Below are 17,962 nucleotides of genomic sequence, written 5' to 3'. Positions count from 1 at the left end.
TAAACTTTTTAAGTAATTTCTTTCACTACCTCAGAGATATCATATGTAAATGCCTTTATATATAATGCCATATGTAAATTACCTTTGGAGCTGTTATAGGTTGAATTATATACTCCAATAATTCACGTGTTAAAAATCTTAACCTCTACTACCTCAGAATACGACTGTATTTAAAGACAGTGACTGTATTTGAAGACATAAGACAGAGATGCTTAATGCTCTTTAAAGAGGTAATCAAGTTAAAATGAGATTTTTAGGGTGAGCCCTACTACAATATGACTACTGTCCACTTATAAAAGGAAGATTTGAGCAAAGACAGGCACAGAGGAAAAATAATGTAAAGACGCAGGGAGGACACAGTCATCTATAAACCACCTAGAAGCCTGGCTCAGAAGGAAAGAATCTTGCTGATACCTTGATCTTGGACTTCTAAAGCTCCAGAACTGTGAGACATGGGTTTAAATCACCCAGTTTGTGGTACTTTTTTTACAGCGCCCCTAGAAAACTAACGTAGGATCTGTAGGCCTAGACTTCACTCAGTTACTAGTGCTGCACAACAAATTACCTCATAACTTTGAGGCTTAGAATAACCATTTCATTATGTTTATTGATTATTTAGGTCAGACATTCAGACTGGACAGTGAGGATGACTTGTCTTTCTTCCATGACATCTGGATCTTTAGCTGGAAAGACTAAAAAAAAAAAAGGTGGGTAGAATCATCCGAAGACTTCTTCATTCACATGTCTGATTTGGGGTGGGACAATGCAAAGACTGGAGCTACTGAGCAGAGCTCCTACAACTGGCCTTTCCATGTAGCTGGGTTTCCTCCTACTTGTGGCCTTTCTATAACAGCTTGATGGCTTTAGAATAGTTATCCGTCTTACATGGTGGCTCAGGACTTCAAGCATGAATGTTCCAGTGAATGAGAAGTTGCATTATCCTTTATGATCCATCTTGAGAGTCAGCTGGAGTCACTTCTGTCATACTGCTTTGGTCTAAGTGGTCACAGACCTGTCCAGAATCAAGGTTGAATGGGAAGGGGGACCATGTCAGCAATGTTTTAAAACCTTCACAATTTCCTCTGGAGGACAGGTGTGTTTAGTCCCAAACATGTTATTCTTAAATACTAGTCTTTGTAAGCCTTAGTGCACATGAGATTACAGAAATAGGGTAAGGTCAGATTAAATAATGTTTAAAAGCCAAGTGGAGAAAGCCAGAAGTGATTAGGTAAGAACACAGAGATTGATTTATCTTTTAAGAGTTAATATGTGAAACGTGATGAATGGAACATTTTATCTCATTTTTAAGAAGAAGATCAACTACACCAGTCAAAGTTATTCTCTGAGAGTGTTAATGTGGGAGAGCTTTCAGATCAGAAGGTTAATCAAAGCCTCATGTCCTAATCTAAGTGAGAGTCAGAAGCTCGCTTGACAGAAGCAGAAATACTGAAACTCAACTGTCAAAAATACGGTTACAACTGGCAGTTTTCTATGAAAGTCAATGCTGGACCGATGCTGCCTTTTCTCCCTGATGAGAATGAATATGTGATATAGCCAACATGAAAAAAGGACTCCTGATGTACCTGTAAATCAACCGGACACCTGGGCAGGGTGCTATGCTAGATGTTATGGGAGATACTGAGATATGTTAAGATGTTTATTCTTTTGTTAAAGAAGTTATAATTTAGGGGCACCTAGGTGGTTCTGTCAGTTAAGCATTTGATTCTTGATTTTGGCTCAGGTCACGATCTCAGGGATCATGTGAGATTGAGCCCTGCTTCAGGCTCTGCACTTAGCAGTGGAGTCTGCTTAAGATTCTCTCTCTTCCTTTCCCTCTGTTCCTCCTCCCCAAGCTCACGCTCTCTCCCTCTAAAATAAATAAATAAATCTTTGGGGGCACCTGGGTGGCTCAGTTGGTTAAGCATCTGCCTTTTGCTCAGGTCATGATCCGAGGTCCTGGAATCGAGCCCCATGTCGAGCTTTTTGCTCTCCAGGAAGCCTGGAGCCTGCTTCTCCCTCTGCCTGCCACTCCCCCTGTTTGTGCTCTCTCTCTCTCTGTCAAATAAATAAAATCTTTAAAAAATAAAAAAAATAAATCTTTAGAAAAGGAAGTCATAATTTAGTTAGAATGACCTCCATAACAAGCTGAAATAACGGAAGTACAGAAAGTTAAGTATCTTAACAAATAAAGGCTAGAGCTAGGCTCAGATTCTTCTGTTTATTCTAAGCAAGAGCTCTTTCTATTCTCAATAGTGCTTTTTAATGAGAAATCAAATGTTACATTGGATTTTTCTTTGAAAAACAAGAATCAATTTGATCAATGACTTTTGATCGTAAAACCAGGAGGCAGGTACAAGGAAGACGAGTTTTCATGTTAGGGCATCTGTCTGAAGTTGGAGTGTACCAAGCCTGATTTTGAGTGAGTATAGTGTGAGAGTTTCTGACCTTCGGGAAAAGGATTCCAGGTATGCCAGAGATGCTTAATGCTCTCTGAATATCCATTTGCTCACTCATAGTTCACAGCTTCTATTCTAATTAGGTTGGAGCCATGTCATTTTTACAGGCTGAGGCTGAACGTAAAGTCATTTATGTGAATTCCGGGATGGCGCATAGGCTAAGTTCATGTTTGCTCTACCCCTGTCCTGGTAGTGAGGCCACGTGTTGAGATGTGAGTATCCATCACCTGACTTCCTGAATGACTAAGTCAAGCAGAGCCCCCACTGACCTATATTGAACTTGAGTGAGAAATACATCTTTATTGTGTTAAGCCCCTGAGATTTCAGGGGTTAATTTGCTGTTATGAGAAAACATCATGACTAATTACACCAAAGAATTCTATGAAAGGTCTGAGAAGCAAAACTGGGGTTGAGAATAAGTGGAGAGCAGTAACTATATATCCCTCTCCAAATAAATTTAAAAAATATTTCAAATTATACTTTATTATAAGATAATATAAAATGGTATGCAGTTAACAGTTAATCAATATGATATATATTGCAAGTTAATCAATATGATATATTTCAAACAAAGAACTTGGTTTTTATAGGTAAATCACAGGGAAATGTCTGGTTCTCATGCTTCAGCACATCCCTCCAATTTTCTCTTTTCCCTGCAAAGTAGAGATCTTGGGGCTTTTGCTGTATAACCTAAGGCATAATTACCCAGCTGGTGTGAACCCCCTGAATTGCCGGAACATGCAGAGGAGAGGTTAATCAGCTCTAAAGAGCATGCCTTGTTAATTCAACCTAATTTTTAGGGAGGGAGCATTCACAATTTCAAAAAAATATTTAAAAATGATTCATGCAGTTCTGCTTTTTAGAATTTCTTTCCCAGACTATTTCCACATTTCTACTATCAATACAAGTTTAGTGTGTTTAAAAATAAGTGAAGGAAGAAGGATAACTTTCTTTCCTACTGAAGGATAGTCAAAAGTCCAATTCCCTGCCTTTCTATTTTACCAAGAGAGAATACAAGACATAAATGTATTCCAACTTTGCAAATTTGCTGTACAGTGTAATTTGATGTTTGAAAGATCTTCCTTGGGATCCCATCCAAAGGGTTGAGTGACTAGTTTATTAAAAGGGCCTCTTTTCTAAGGTGATATTTTGAATGGATCTTAGGGACACTGGGGCATCGTAAGTCTCTTTATAGAAGTGCTGGATTGGCACACCCATATTTTCCCACTTCTAGGGATTACCAGAAGCTTGAAAACAAGTCTTTGTCTAATGTAGACAGGTATACAAATGCATATGCCATTAAGTTATAAGTGATGTAGGAATGTTGCCTGGCTGATTACAAACTTCTCCAGCAGGACTGACTTCTGGATTTATAATTTGAATATATGTTAACTGCAGCAGATAAAAGGAAAGTTTAGATTTGTGTTTATGTATTACTCTCTGTGGTGGAATATTTCTTTTTAACATATGTTTGGTTAGTACTTGAAAATGTTGGGTTTGTACAGTGCTATAGTGACAAGTCAATACTCCTAAAAATATTATATTACCATTTGCTCAAAAAGCACATGGACACAAGATGCTACAAAAAATTTTGTCAGTTTTTGAAAGGTGATGTATCTTCACTCATAATTATATGCATATGCAGGTATGACACCAAGGATGAAATGGTAATAATTTTTCTTTTCTAATGCAAATGCCTGGTGCTGCTTCTGTGGCATTGGCAAGTAAATAAATCAGCACTAGCAAATCCAGAATCATTCTCCAGGCAGGGATTCTACTAAACTAATCACCTGAGAAAACAAGCAAACACACCACAAAGGGTTAGGGGGAAGCCTGTGAAATCTGAGGGAGTAGGGATTTCTTGATGGGATGCAGGGAAGGAGGCAGAATCGACACATGATAGGTCACCCATTATTAAATCTGGAAGACAGATCAAAGTTCCTTTCCAGCCTAATTAGATCAAACAAGGTGCTATTTGCTATTTGTATTCATTTCTGAAAGACAACTAAGTTTACAGTGAAATATATTTGTAATATATTCTGGGAGACAGGATGCTTCAGATGCTGAATGTTGGCAAGGATGAAATTGTGGTAATATTATATTATAGATCTTAGGCAGGGCTTTTTAATTCTATGATGAACTCAGGAAAGAATAAAATGAGGCTGCCTTCTACAAGGCATGATGTGGCTGGGTGAACAGTACTTGAACATTCCCAAGATGGGGGATACAGAGCCCAGAATAAGCTGGGAAATGGGGCATTTCTATGGTTAAACATCATCTCTTTCTCAGTTGTGCCAATGGCAATTCCTTCAGACCTCCTGGTTTTAGTTAGTTAGTTTTACATTAATGTGCTCAGCAGCAGTTTTGGGTAATGTATTCACATTCTCTACACAGAACGTAAATCCTGCAGATTTTTAAAAATTGTGTTTAAGACTATAGGATTATTTCTATCCAGATTTTTAAAAATCTCTCTTATGATGTTCATTTAAAGCATTTCCTCAGCTGATGTCTGATTTTTATATTACCTTTTGTGATTTGAGGGATGGCTTGATCTTCTGACCTCGTATTATAAGTCAGCTTGTCCAGCAGTGTATACTCTAGAAAGATTGGGCTATGCTTGGGTCAGAGCAGCATCATGATGTCTTTTGGAACCCACTGGGGTAGGATTCTAGTCTTGGCTTTTCTTGGGACAAAAAGACTGGACCAAGGTTTCTTGTATCTAAAATAAGGAAACTGAAGTAGGTGTTCATGAAATTTCTTTTACCTCCTTTAATCATGCTGGGATCATGGAAGTGGCCTCCTATTTATTTCTCCCTATTTCCTAAACACTTAGAAAAGGTTACATAATAGTGGTTTTAAAAGTATAGGACTAGAAGGGACCCTGAGAAGAATCTAGTCCCCTTTCCCAGCTGGATTTAAGCACTTAAAATAGATGACGTTTTGACCACGTTTAAAGGTAACTGGGGAGATAGAAATTAATGAACATTTGTTGAACGTTTATCACACTAATTTGATCCTCAGAACAACACTGGCAGAGGGTTGTTACTGCTCTCTTTGGCAGCCAAGAATCTTGGACTTGGAGCTACACAAGGTTGTTTCATGGGCAAGAGACAGAACTGGGGTTTGTACCCAGCTCTGTCAATTTCCAGGGTCAGAGCTCTTTGCCTTAAACAGCCCTTTAAAAAAATACTAATTGAAATAAGTTCTTCTCAGTACCAAAAATTTGCTAGTACAAACACTTCATTTAAATGACTATGAAGTGAGAAAGGTGTGGGACTAATACTGTTCCCATTGTATAGATGTGGAGACTGAGGCTTGGAAAGTTTATGATTTATCCCAGGTTATGTGTATGTCAGTAGCAGCATCAAGGGTGAAGCTCTAGATATTTCCTCCTTGACTTTCCTTTCTCTATCGAATGTAGAAAAGTTTCCTTGAGAGAGAGTCTAAAGCAGAGGTGAGATCATGTCTTTGGAGCCTGAGCTGGGAGGGTGGAGTGGTAAATGCTAGCTGTCATTTCTATATATGTGCTTTGAAACTGTTCTCTCAGTTCTGAGATGTGTGTAGCAATGTGCACCTCACAGTATTGCTGTGAGGTTACATGAGATCATACTTGGGCAGAGAAGGGGCTCGGTTAACGTTCTTCCCCTCATCTTCCAAATGTGCTCAGTTTGGATGAAAACAGACATAGTGGCTCATCTTTATAGTGATGTTATTATGGCAGGAAATTGGATATACTGATTTTTCAGTTTATCGAATATAGAAGGTCTTCACAGGGCAGTTCGGTTGTCCAGGACACAGTCATTGTAGAGCCATGATCACAGACACAAAATGATTTTCAAAATAATTCAATCCCACTGAACTTTTTTTAAAGATTTTATTTATTTATTTGACGGAGAGAGACAGCCAGTGAGAGAGGGAACACAAGCAGGGGGAGTGGGAGAGGAAGAAGCAGGCTCCCAGCCGAGGAGCCCAATGCAGGGCTAGATCCCAGGACTGTGGGATTACGCCCTGAGCCGAAGGCAGACGCTTAACAACTGAGCCACCCAGGCGACCCAATCCCACTGAATTTTTAAAAATTTAACATACAGCATTATATTAGTTTCAGGTATGCAATATGGTGATTCAGAAATTCAGTACATTACTCAGTGCTCATCAAGATAAGTATACTCTTAATCCCCTTCTCCTATTTCACCCATCTGTCCCCCTCCCCTCTGGTAACCATCAGTTTGCTCTCTATGGTTAAGAGTCTGTTTTTTTTGTTTGTTTGTCCCTTTTTTTTTCTTTGTTTTTTTATTTTTATTTTTATTTTTATTTTTTCCCCCTGTTATCTTCCAGGAGTTTTATTATGTTTGTATTTTCCATTTAGGTATTTAATATATTTTAAATTAGTTTTTGTGAGAAGAGTAAAGTCTTTGTCAAAATTCTTTTTTTTTCTTTTTCTTGAGGATATCCAGTTATACTGGCACCATTTTTATTTTTTTATTTTTTTATGCAATGTTCCATGATTCATTATTTGCATATAACACCTAGTGCTCCATGCAATATGTACCCTCCTTAATACCCATCACTGGCCCAGCCCAAATCTCCCACCCCCTCCCCTCTGAAGCCCTCAGTTTGTTTCCCAGAGTCCAAAGTCTCTCATGGTTCATTTCCCTTTCTGTTTATCCCCCTTCATTCTTCCCTTCCTTCTCCTACAGATCTTCCTATTTCTTATGTTCCATAAATGAGCGAAACCATATGATAATTGTCTTTCTCTGCTTGACTATTTCACTTAGCATAATCTCCTCCAGTCCCCTCCATGTTACTGCAAATGTTGGGTAATCGTTCTTTCGGATGGCTGAGTAATATTCCATTGTATATATGGACCACATCTTCTCTGACACATCTGTTGAAGGGCATCTCGGCTCCTTCCATGATTTAGCTATTGTGGACAATGCTGCTATGAACATTGGGGTGCTTATGCCCTTCTCTTCACTATGTCTGTATCTTTAGGGTAAATACCCAGTAGTGCAACTGCTGGATCATAGGGTAGCTCTATTTGTAACTTTTTAAGGGACCTCCACACTGTTTTCCAAAGTGGCTGTACCAACTTGCATTCTCACCAACAGTGTAAGAAGGATCCTCTTTCTCCACATCCTCTCCAACATTTATTGTTTCTTGTCTTGTCAATTTTTGCCATTCTAAACTGGTGTAAGGTGGTATCTCAAGGTGGTTTTGATTTGAATTTCCCTGATGGCTAATGATTTTGAACATTTTTTCATGTGTCTGTTAGCCATTTGTATGTCTTCATTGGAAAAGTGTCTGTTCATATCTTCTGCCCATTTTTTGATTTGATTATTTGTTCCACGTGTGTTGAGTTTAAGAAGTTCTTTGTAGATCTTAGATACTAGTCTTTTGTCTGTAGTGTCATTTACAAATATCTTCTCCCATTCTGTGGGCTGCCTCTTATTTTTTTTTGACTGTACTAGAAGTCCTTGCAACAGCAATCAGACAACAGAAAGGGATAAAAGGTATCCAAATTGGCAAAGAAGTCAAATTGTCTCTCTTCGCAGATGACATGATACTCTATATGGAAAACCCAAAAGACTCCACCCCCAAACTACTAGAACTTATAGAGCAATTCAGTAATGTGGCAGGATACAAAATCAATGCTCAGAAACCAGTTGCATTTCTATACACGAACAATGAGACTGAAGAAAGAGAAATTAGGGAATCCATTCCATTTACAATAGCACCAAAAATCATACGTTATCTCGGAATTAACTTAACCAGAGAGGTAAAGGATCTATATTCTAGAAACTACAAATCACTCTTGAAAGACATTGAAGAAGACACAAAAAGATGGAAAAATATTCCATACTCATGGATTGGAAGAATAAACATAGTTAAAATGTCGATGCTACCCAGAACCATCTACACTTTCAATGCCATCCCGATCAAAATACCAATGACATTTTTCAAAGAACTGGAACAAACAGCCCTTAAATTTGTGTGGAACCAGAAAAGGCCCCGAATCGCCAAGGAACTGTTGAAAAGGAAAAACAAAGCTGGGGGCATCACAATGCCGGATTTCAAGTTGTACTACAAAGCTGTGATCACAAAGACAACATGGTACTGGCACAAAAATAGACACATAGGCCAATGGAACAGAATAGAGAACCCAGAAATGGACCCTCGGCTCTTTGGGCAACTAATCTTTGGCAAAGCAGGAAAAAAACATCCAGGGGGAAAAGACAGTCTCTTCAATAAATGGTGCTGGGAAAATTGGACAGCTATATGCAAAAGAATGAAATGTGACCCCCCTCTCACACCATACACAAAGATAAACTCCAAATGGATGAAAGACCTCGATGTGAGACAGGAATCCGTCAAAATCATAGAGGAGAACATACGCTGCAACCTCTTTGATATCTGCCACAGCAACTTTTTTCATGACACATCTCCAAAGGCAAGAGAAACAAAAGAAAAAATGAACTTGTGGGACTTCATCAAGATAAAAAGCTTCTGCACAGCCGAGGAAACAGTCTTTGTTTTATTTCTTAAATTCAACATATGAGTGAAATCATATGGTATTTGTCTTTCTCTGACTGACTTCACCTAGCATTGTACCCTCTAGATCTATCCATGTTGTTGCAAAAGTCAAGATCTTATTCTTTATTATGGCTGATTAATATTCCATTTTGTATATACCACTTCTTCGTTATCTATTCATCTATCAATGGCCACTTGGGCTGCTTCCATAATTTGGCTCTTGTTATTTACAATATATAATTTGGTTATTGTTATTTTGGCTATTGTAAATAACACTGCAATAAACATAGAGGCAGATATATCTTTTTGAATTAGTGTTTTTGTATTCTTTGGATAAATACCCAGTAGTGGAATTACTGGATCATATGGTAATTCTATTTTTAATTTTTGGGGAAACTTCACACTCTTTTCCACAGTGGCTGCACCAGTTTGCACTCCCACCAGGAGTTCACCTAAGGGTTCCTTTTCCTCCGCATCCTTGCCAACACTTGTTGTTTCTTGTGTTTTTGATTTTAGCCATTCTGAGAGGAGTGAGGTAGTACCTCATTGTGGTCTTGGTTTGCATTTCCCTGATGATGAGTGATGTTGAGCATCTTTTCATGTGTCTGTTAGTCATCTCCATGTTTTCTTTCCAGAGTTGTCTTCAACCCCACTGAAATTTAAGCAGTGGGGCACCTGGGTGGCTCAGTCGTTAAAAGTCTGCCTTCAGCTCAGTGTGTGATCCCAGGGTCCTGGGATCGAGCCCTGCATTGGGCTCCTGGCTTGGCTGGGAGCTTGCTTCTTCCTCTCCCACTCCCCCTGCTTGTGTTCCCTCTCTCTCTGGCTGCCTCTCTGTCAAATAAATAAATAAATAATCTTAAAAGAAAGAAGAAAGAAAGAAAGAAAGAAAGAAAGAAAGAAAGAAAGAAAGAAAGAAAGAAATTTAAGCATAAAGACAACATTTAAAGAACATTTTAGTTTCAAAAACAAAAACAAACCAAATCTGTAAACAACAAACATACATAAATGTCCTTAATGGTTTGTATAATGTTGCTGACCTGTTAAATAGAAGTGTTAGCATTCCTTGCATTAATCCTGGTGATTCCATTTCTTTCAACAGATGGTGGGGGTAATTACTTAATATTAGGAATAAATGTAAATAGACATCTTTCACATTGACAAAAAATTCTCTTAAATATAGGAGTCCTACTTAAAATGAACAATTATGATATTTTAAAAATCACTCCTTGATTTTAATAGTAATTTAGTTTAATGTAGTTGAATGTGCACTGGATTATTCAATCCATCAAAAGGGTCATGTATACATGGCATGGATTAAACATCATGTGCTCAAGATGGCTCTTTCAAGTAAAGTCCTCCAGCCACATACAGCTATTCATAGTACTTCTCAAAAGTCTTCTAATGCAGAAATAGTCCTTAGCCTGGGTATCCAGCAGAGGACAGTAAAGTCCCAGTCTTCTTTTCTGACTGGTTTCCTTTCAGATGACTGCAATGGATAGTGTTCTGAAGCTCTCAGGTGGCTGACATATAATTGCAGACATTAAGCATTTCTGAGAAGAAACATAAAATGTACTGTGAGGTCAATGAAATTCTTTGTCATGATTGCTCTGCAGATCCAACCCTTTAACATGACAGTGCAGAACTGGAAGTTATGCGCAGCACTCATTGACTGGTGGTATCATGCATACGGTGAACTTCATGGGTCAAACATTTCTGTGTTGTTTCATGTTGTTTAAATAACCACAGTATTCTCTGTGCCTGTATTAGGGTAAGATTTTACCCAGCTGCCTATAAAGGAATTAAGTCATTTCATATTTTTTCCAATTGCTTTTGAGCTTCCACTTTCTCTTGAGTGCTGGGATTTTATAAGACGGAAGGAGGTTTATGTTCTTTCTCCCTAGACCTCCAATTTCCTTCCTCCCTCCAAATTTTTCTTGGAAGTCTTCTGACATTTTGGGTTAAGTGGAAAACGAAGATCATTTTTCTTTCTTTTTTTTTTTTTAAAGAGAAATAAATCCTCAAAAGTCAGAAAGGAATGTAGAGAACTGGGAATCTGATGCATCCCTTGGTGTTTTGCATGTCAATCCTTAATCTAGGTGAATTGAAATGCTATGTTACTCCTTATCAAAGAGGTTGCTGTCTAATGCAGGTGCCACAATAAGCCACATAAGCTATGGGCAGAAGTAGTTCAGAACCAGTAATTCCTATTTTTTTTGGAGAAAATTATGAAAAATCTTGGGCAATAATAACAGAGTATGATATATCACAGTTTTATTTGTGCTTTCTGTGGCCACCCTATTGTTTGTGGTCCATGATGGAGCTGACCAGGAGGCAGTCACATTACATAATACATCAAAGATCTAGTAAGTCAAAGGAGAAAAATCTACAAAGGACCACACACACACACACACACACACACACACACACACACACATATTCTTAGTTTAGAAATTCTTAAAACAACTTGTTGTGGATTGTAGCTCCAACTCAGTCATCTTGCGGTTCTGTGGCATCAGGAAACCCTTGAAGTTCAAGGTTCAGGATTTTGTCTCTCTTGGAGAGCTTCCAGAACAGAAACTCTTCAACAGACTCACTTCATGAAGGCAATGCCAGCACTTAGCCCACAGTAGGTCCTCAATACACAATTGTTGAATGAATGAATGAATGAATGAATGAATGAATGAATGATGTGGATAATTTTCTCATTAATTAATTAATTAATTAATCTGTTTATGTGTTTTTTTATTTATTTGAGAGAGAGCATGCAGGAGCACAGAGGGGTAGGTAAGGGCAAAGGGAGAGAGAGAGAGAGAATCTTAAGCAGGCTCCACACTCTGTGCAGAGCCCAATGCAGGGCTCAATCTCACGACCCTGAGATCATGACCTGACCTGAAATCAAGAGTTGGAGGCTTAAGCCACTGAGCCACCCAGGTGCCCCTAATGTGGATAGTTATTTTTTAAAAATAAGAAATAAAAAATAATTTTCAGAAATGATTGAAATCTAATCTTTATGATTATACAAAAAACTTAAATGAAATACAAATGTCTTTATTTTTTAAATTTTATTTATTTATTTATTTATTTATTTATTTATTTATATAATGTTCGATTAGCCACTGTATGCATCAATAGTTTTTGATGTAGTGTTCAGTGATTCATTAGTTACATATAATACCCAGTGCTCATCACAGCACATGGCTCCTTAATACCCATTACCCTGTTACCCCCTCCCCCACCCCTTTTCCTGCAAAATGGAATATTATTCAGGCATCAGAAACAATGAATACCCACCATTTGCATCACTGTAGATGGAACTGGAGGGGATTATGCTAAGTGAAGTAAGTCAAGCAGAAAAAGACAGTTATCATATGGTTTCATTCATATGTTCATTCAGAAGCAAATGTCTTTAATAATTACCTGCAATGCTAGGTTTAGAGAAGTAAGCAAAGAAACTGGAAGATATAATCCTTGACCTTAAAGTTTACAATATAAATGGGGAGATGAGGACAACCCACATGAAAATACTAAGGGTAGTATAAGATAGTTTATCATTCAGAATTAGATTTCTTTATTGCAGATTAGGAATATAACTTAAGAGTAGAGAGAGATCACTGGAGACAGATGTGGCTTAGGGAAACTTCATGAATGAGGTAGGACTTGAAACAAATATTGAAAGTAGAACCCCATGGGGCAGGAAGGTGAAGGGTATTCAAGGCATTAACTCTACTTGGTCCCTGAAACAGGCTTTACCTATACGCTTGTTAGAATGCCTGTTGTACTCTGGTAATTATTTACTTGGATGTTCCATCTCCCTTATTAGTGCTGTAAACTGTTGAGGGCTGGGATTCTGTCTTAAATATCTGGGAGTCTTCCACTTTGCCTGGCTCATACCAGAAAGTTAGTAAATACTGATTGCATAAGGGAGCAAGGCTGAGAGCTGGAAGTGAGTTTGTCATGTGTGGGCAGGTGTAGGATAAAGAGGAGAAGATGGACTCAGTAAGGAACATCCACAGGTTGGAGCAGAATTTCTGTGGAGAGTATTAGAAACAACTTTGAGGCACTGATGAATAATACCATCAAGGTAATCAAGGAGGAATTTCAATGAGATATGGTGGTAGCAGTGGGGAACCACTGAAGTAGGACTGTGAGGTAAAGGTAGTGCTGTAGGAAAATAATCTGGCTGTGATGCACAAATTATCATCAAAATTGTAAAACAATAGAATTTGACAATATAAATGTTTCTAAATCAGCCATTCTTTTTCTCTAATCTAAATCGATGGACATACGTGTGTAAGTTAGTGGTGAAGAGAGAGATGACTTCTCTTTCTAAAAGAGAAGAAAAAATTATTGCTAAAAGATACAATAAAGTCAGAAGAGGAACCTTGAAACAATGTGCAACTTATTTCTTGAGCATATTCCAAGTAGATTCTTATCACTTCGCTATTCCTAATTTTAGTAATGAACAAGGGGGTAATAAATGACAATCATTAACACGTAATGGATAGACTTATGTGGAACATGGAGAAACTGCAGTCTGAAGCAAGAGATGCTTATTCTAACAGGGTGATATTGAAAGTTCAGGGGAAAAGTTCCTTCGATACGAAGATATTCTTACCAGGAATAGCTCCTACTGTCTGGAGAACAGCATTGTTTAAAGAGGGGTGTGTTATAAACAGGAAGTGTTAGAGAATGATATTACCAAATTAGCTGCTTGACACGACCTGTGTGTATGATGCTCAGAATGAGCAAAGCAGCCACAACTATGGGGTTAGGCACTGAAAGAGGCCTCTAGCTGGGCTGCACTGGCAGTCAACCGTCAGGGACTTTAGTGGAAAGACATGTGTTTGGTTGGCAAGGGTTTATTTGTTTAGCCTTTTCACCTCATTTGTAAATGTGGGGAAAAAATCATCTTTCAAGGCATATTTGGGGATTATTCACTCTTCAAGGTGGATTCAAACATTCTATCCCAGCTGTAGTTTTCTCTCTGCTCCCTTGACTGCCCCTCCTCCGTGTTCTTGTAGATTTTATATCTACCTTATTTATACAGATCCTATTGTATTTTTACCATATCCCATTTAATTTAATTAATTTAACTTTTTGGAGGGAAGGGACAGGCAGAGGGAGAGGGAGAGAGAGAGAGAGAGAGAAAGAAAGAGAGAATCCTCAAGCAGACTCCCCGCTGAGAGTGAGCCCCCACATGGGGCTCAATCTCATGACTCTGAGATCATGACCTGAGCCAAAACCAAAAGTCAGACACTTAACTCACTGAGCCACCCAGGTGCCCCAACCAGATCCCATTTTAATGGCTACTATGTCTCTCTCCTTCCACTAGACTGATTTTCTTGGGAGGGGGATCTACATTTCCTTATCATTATTTTTGTATTCTCAGAACAATTACCCTGGGAAGAGACAAAAATGAGCACTTTGCTGAGGACAGGATGATGTGGTGGCCAGAATGTAAGCTTTGGGCTCAGATTTATGTTTACATGTCAACTTAGACAAGAGTTGAGAATTAGGCAAATATTTTGAGCCTTGTTTTCACCTCCGAAAAAGGAGAATAATGATACATACCACACACAGTTGAAAAAGGATTAGAAAAGATAATGTGTGTCACTGCAAAGACTGGGGCCACGATCATGATCTCTGATTTTCTCTGAGCCCTCAGTGTGGCCCAGAAATCCTGTTTCCCTAATAGCATCTCTTTTTCCATTCACTACAGCCCACTGGTTATTTATATCTTCACCTGCCCACCGGTTATTTACAGCTAGGTGACATTTATACATGTAAAACTCATGTGTCTAAGGTTGAACTCATTATTAACTTGTTCTGCTTCTTGTGTCCTCTGCCTCAGTAAATGTCCATCCACTCTATGGTCTGGGAATTTGTTCATGATTTCTTCCTTCTCTTTGCTCTCCACACCTAATTAACCACTAAGCCTTGTCAATTCATCCTCTCCCCTCCTTACCCACTTCCACTACCCCAGCCCATACTGTCAACATTCTTGCCATGCTCTCCTTGATAATCTATAAATGGTTATCCTGCCTCCACAGTTGTGTCCACTTCTAATCAATTCATATTTACAACACACAAATGTGAAGACTTTCAGACCATCTATGTTTGGGCTGTGTGCATCTACATGACCTTGTGTTTTCTTATCACAGCACCTATCATGATGTATTAGGACACATGCTTGTTTGTAATTCTTCTTACTCTGTGAACTCTCTGATGGAGGGGAATCATGTTTGCCTTGATAGCACTGTATTACAAGCACAGAAAATGGTAGGGATGCCATAAACATTTATTGAAGGACTCAAGAAACAAGGCAATCAGCCCAGCTACTAGGACATGGTAACTCTTCTCCTTTTCACAGTCTTCTTTATTTTTACTCCTTTTACTTTTTCTCTCCTACTTATTATGGCTATTGGTTATAACTGCCATCATCATCACCATCATAATTATAATCATCAATCATCACCTAATATCACCTCTACAATAGCCTGGGACTGCTAGTGACAGCTGGCTGGCAGTCTAGCAGAAAAGGTGGCAGGGGCAGTGGGGAAAGCTATTCAGAAGACTTTAGGGTAAAGAAGGACATTCAGGACTCTCATCAGGCCCCACATTCTTTTATTTATTTTTTTTTTTGAAGGTTTCTTTTGGAGGAGAATACTCTTCTCATACTGATCTCCCTGTAGCATCAGCCTGACTGCTCTTAGTGGAAACAGAAATGTGGATCACGTCTTTAGTGGCCTAACCACTGGGCTCCATCTAGGCTGCCCTCATGGAAGGATTTTGAATTAATTAGATGAGCTTCATTCTTCATTTCTTGTAAATCAGTTCTCTCTCTCTTTTTTTCTCTTCCAGTGTCTTCTTGCTCTCTTTGTCCACAGGGACCCAGTACTCTCATGCCCAGAAATGTTTAAGTCTATTCCCTTAGATATAGAGATTAAATGAAGAAAGATTAGGCAACTTGCTGGAAGTCACATACAACTAGCCATTTGTACAATGTAGGCTAGAATTTGGGTTTTCCGAATTCCAGACTAGTCTTTTCTACCATATTTATTTGCCCAATGAAGATTCACTGACTGAAATGCATGAATGAGTTTGGAAAGTAACAACATGAGACTGTGTGAGTATGAGTATGAGTGTGAGCAAGTATGTGTATGTGTTTTGCAGGTAAGCAAGTGTCTTTTGTTGCATATTACCTTCTTCTTGCCCTTTGCCACCATCATCACTCTTCATATTCTCTTCCATTTTCCTCTTATCTTCCCCTTCAGTTGCTCCAATCTCTGCCTATATTCTTCTCTCTCCATAAATTGTCCTCTTTCTAATGCCCTCTTCGCTCTTCCCCAAATTCTTATCTCCTTCATCTTTTGCCATCTTATTTCTCCTTCTCCTGACTCTGATAGCTCCAGAGGTTCAATGTGTCCCTAAAAAATAAAAAATGCTAGATTTTTAAAGGACATTAAAGATATGTAATTTTGATTAATTTATACCATAGCCAGTTTTGTAAGGACTATTTGATGGCCAATGAGCCTTTGAAAACTCTTAAAGGTTTTTTTTTTTTTTTTCTGAAATGGTAACATCATATTTTTGAATAGAACTATCCCAAACACTTGAAGATCAATTTTTTCTTGGGAATTCTATTTCTTTGCTCACAAAAAGATATGCATGCCTATCTTTGTGTTATGGAAGCTATATGAAATTAGTCCTCTGAAAACTGTGAAGAAGGAGAAAATTCTATAGTATGTATCTATGTCCTATCCTTGAGGGACGGTGGCAGGTTTGGGAGGTCAAGTGTTTGAACGTATATTAAATTAAGTAGACTCTTGTCAAGGTAGAGTCTGTTAATGGCAGGAATCTGGAAAGGCAAGATTGCTGGTTGGAGGGAAACTTAAGGTATGGCCCAAGGGCTTGGGACCTTTGCCGACCAACGGGCAGAGATTAAGGCTGTGCAGCTGTGAGGCAGGCTCTAGTACCAAGGTCCAAGGTCAGCTACGAGTAAGGCTTCTTTCTCTGCTGGCATATTGGAGCCCTTGCTGCCGCATTAACATGGATGATTCATGTCTTCCTCCATCCCTCATGGTAGAGCCTCCTAAAGGGCCAGGCTTATAAAAGCAGAATCTGAACATGAGTGAAAATATCCAAGTCCTTGTTTATGGTGGATCGCCTATTGTCAATGGTAGATGGGTATACCTCCAAGGAAATTAGTGCTCCAAGTGCTCATGTTCTCTTTTAGTAATCTATCCATCCAGATCATGTAAGATTGATGTTCTCTTTTAGCAATCCATCTTCTTCTGTGGTCCAGGACTTTCTGGGAACCAGGAGGAAGGACAGTGACAGGAAGCCCTTACTTCTCCTTCTATCTAGGTTCCCTCTTGGCAGGAGATTAAGGTACTGGGCTTAATGAGTTGTCAGAACATCTGAATTAGAGGACACCTGGTTATCGGTAAATATCCTAGGTCTGCCTCATACATTTCCTGGTCTGGATAGTCGACTGCAGGTTTTTCTATGATTTCCATTTGTACAGTATAGAGATTAAGATCACAAGTTTTGGAGGCCAGATTGCTCTGCCACTTTCTAACTGTCATCTGGGACACATTATTTCAGCCCTCTGTTTCTTAGTTTCTTCAACTTTAAAATTGGGATAATAATAGTAGAAGTAAGTGTATGTTAGTATTAGCTATTATATTTGCTGTGTTGATAGCTGTGGGTGTAGTTCTTTATCCATGTTGGCATAGGGAAGATAGTCTTTGTGGAGCATTGAATACACTTTGAGACTGTTGGGAAAATAATGTTTTCAGGTGTATGTGGTAAATTAGGTAGATTAGATGAATGACCTAATCTGTGGTAGATTAAGATTGAGCACACATTCTTCCTTTCACTGCACTTACAGAGGCTGCAGAGTCCAAAACTACATTTCTCAGGCATCTTTCTGCCCAGGGACCTAGATGTAAATTGGCTTTGCTGATTGGATT

The 17,962-nt window shown here is 38.7% G+C and overlaps 1 pseudogene; it reads left to right on the top strand.

Moving 5' to 3' along the window:
• The window catches only part of LOC103681000, a 77,502-nt pseudogene that overhangs the window by 36,319 nt on the left and 23,221 nt on the right, over window positions 1-17,962 (top strand).

The sequence above is a fragment of the Ursus maritimus genome, unplaced genomic scaffold (genome assembly GCF_017311325.1).
Source record: "Ursus maritimus isolate PB19 unplaced genomic scaffold, ASM1731132v1 scaffold_28, whole genome shotgun sequence".
NCBI classification, from domain to species: domain Eukaryota; kingdom Metazoa; phylum Chordata; class Mammalia; order Carnivora; family Ursidae; genus Ursus; species Ursus maritimus.
Note: the sequence above shows the minus strand (reverse complement) of the source record. Positions and strands in the feature narration are given on the sequence as shown.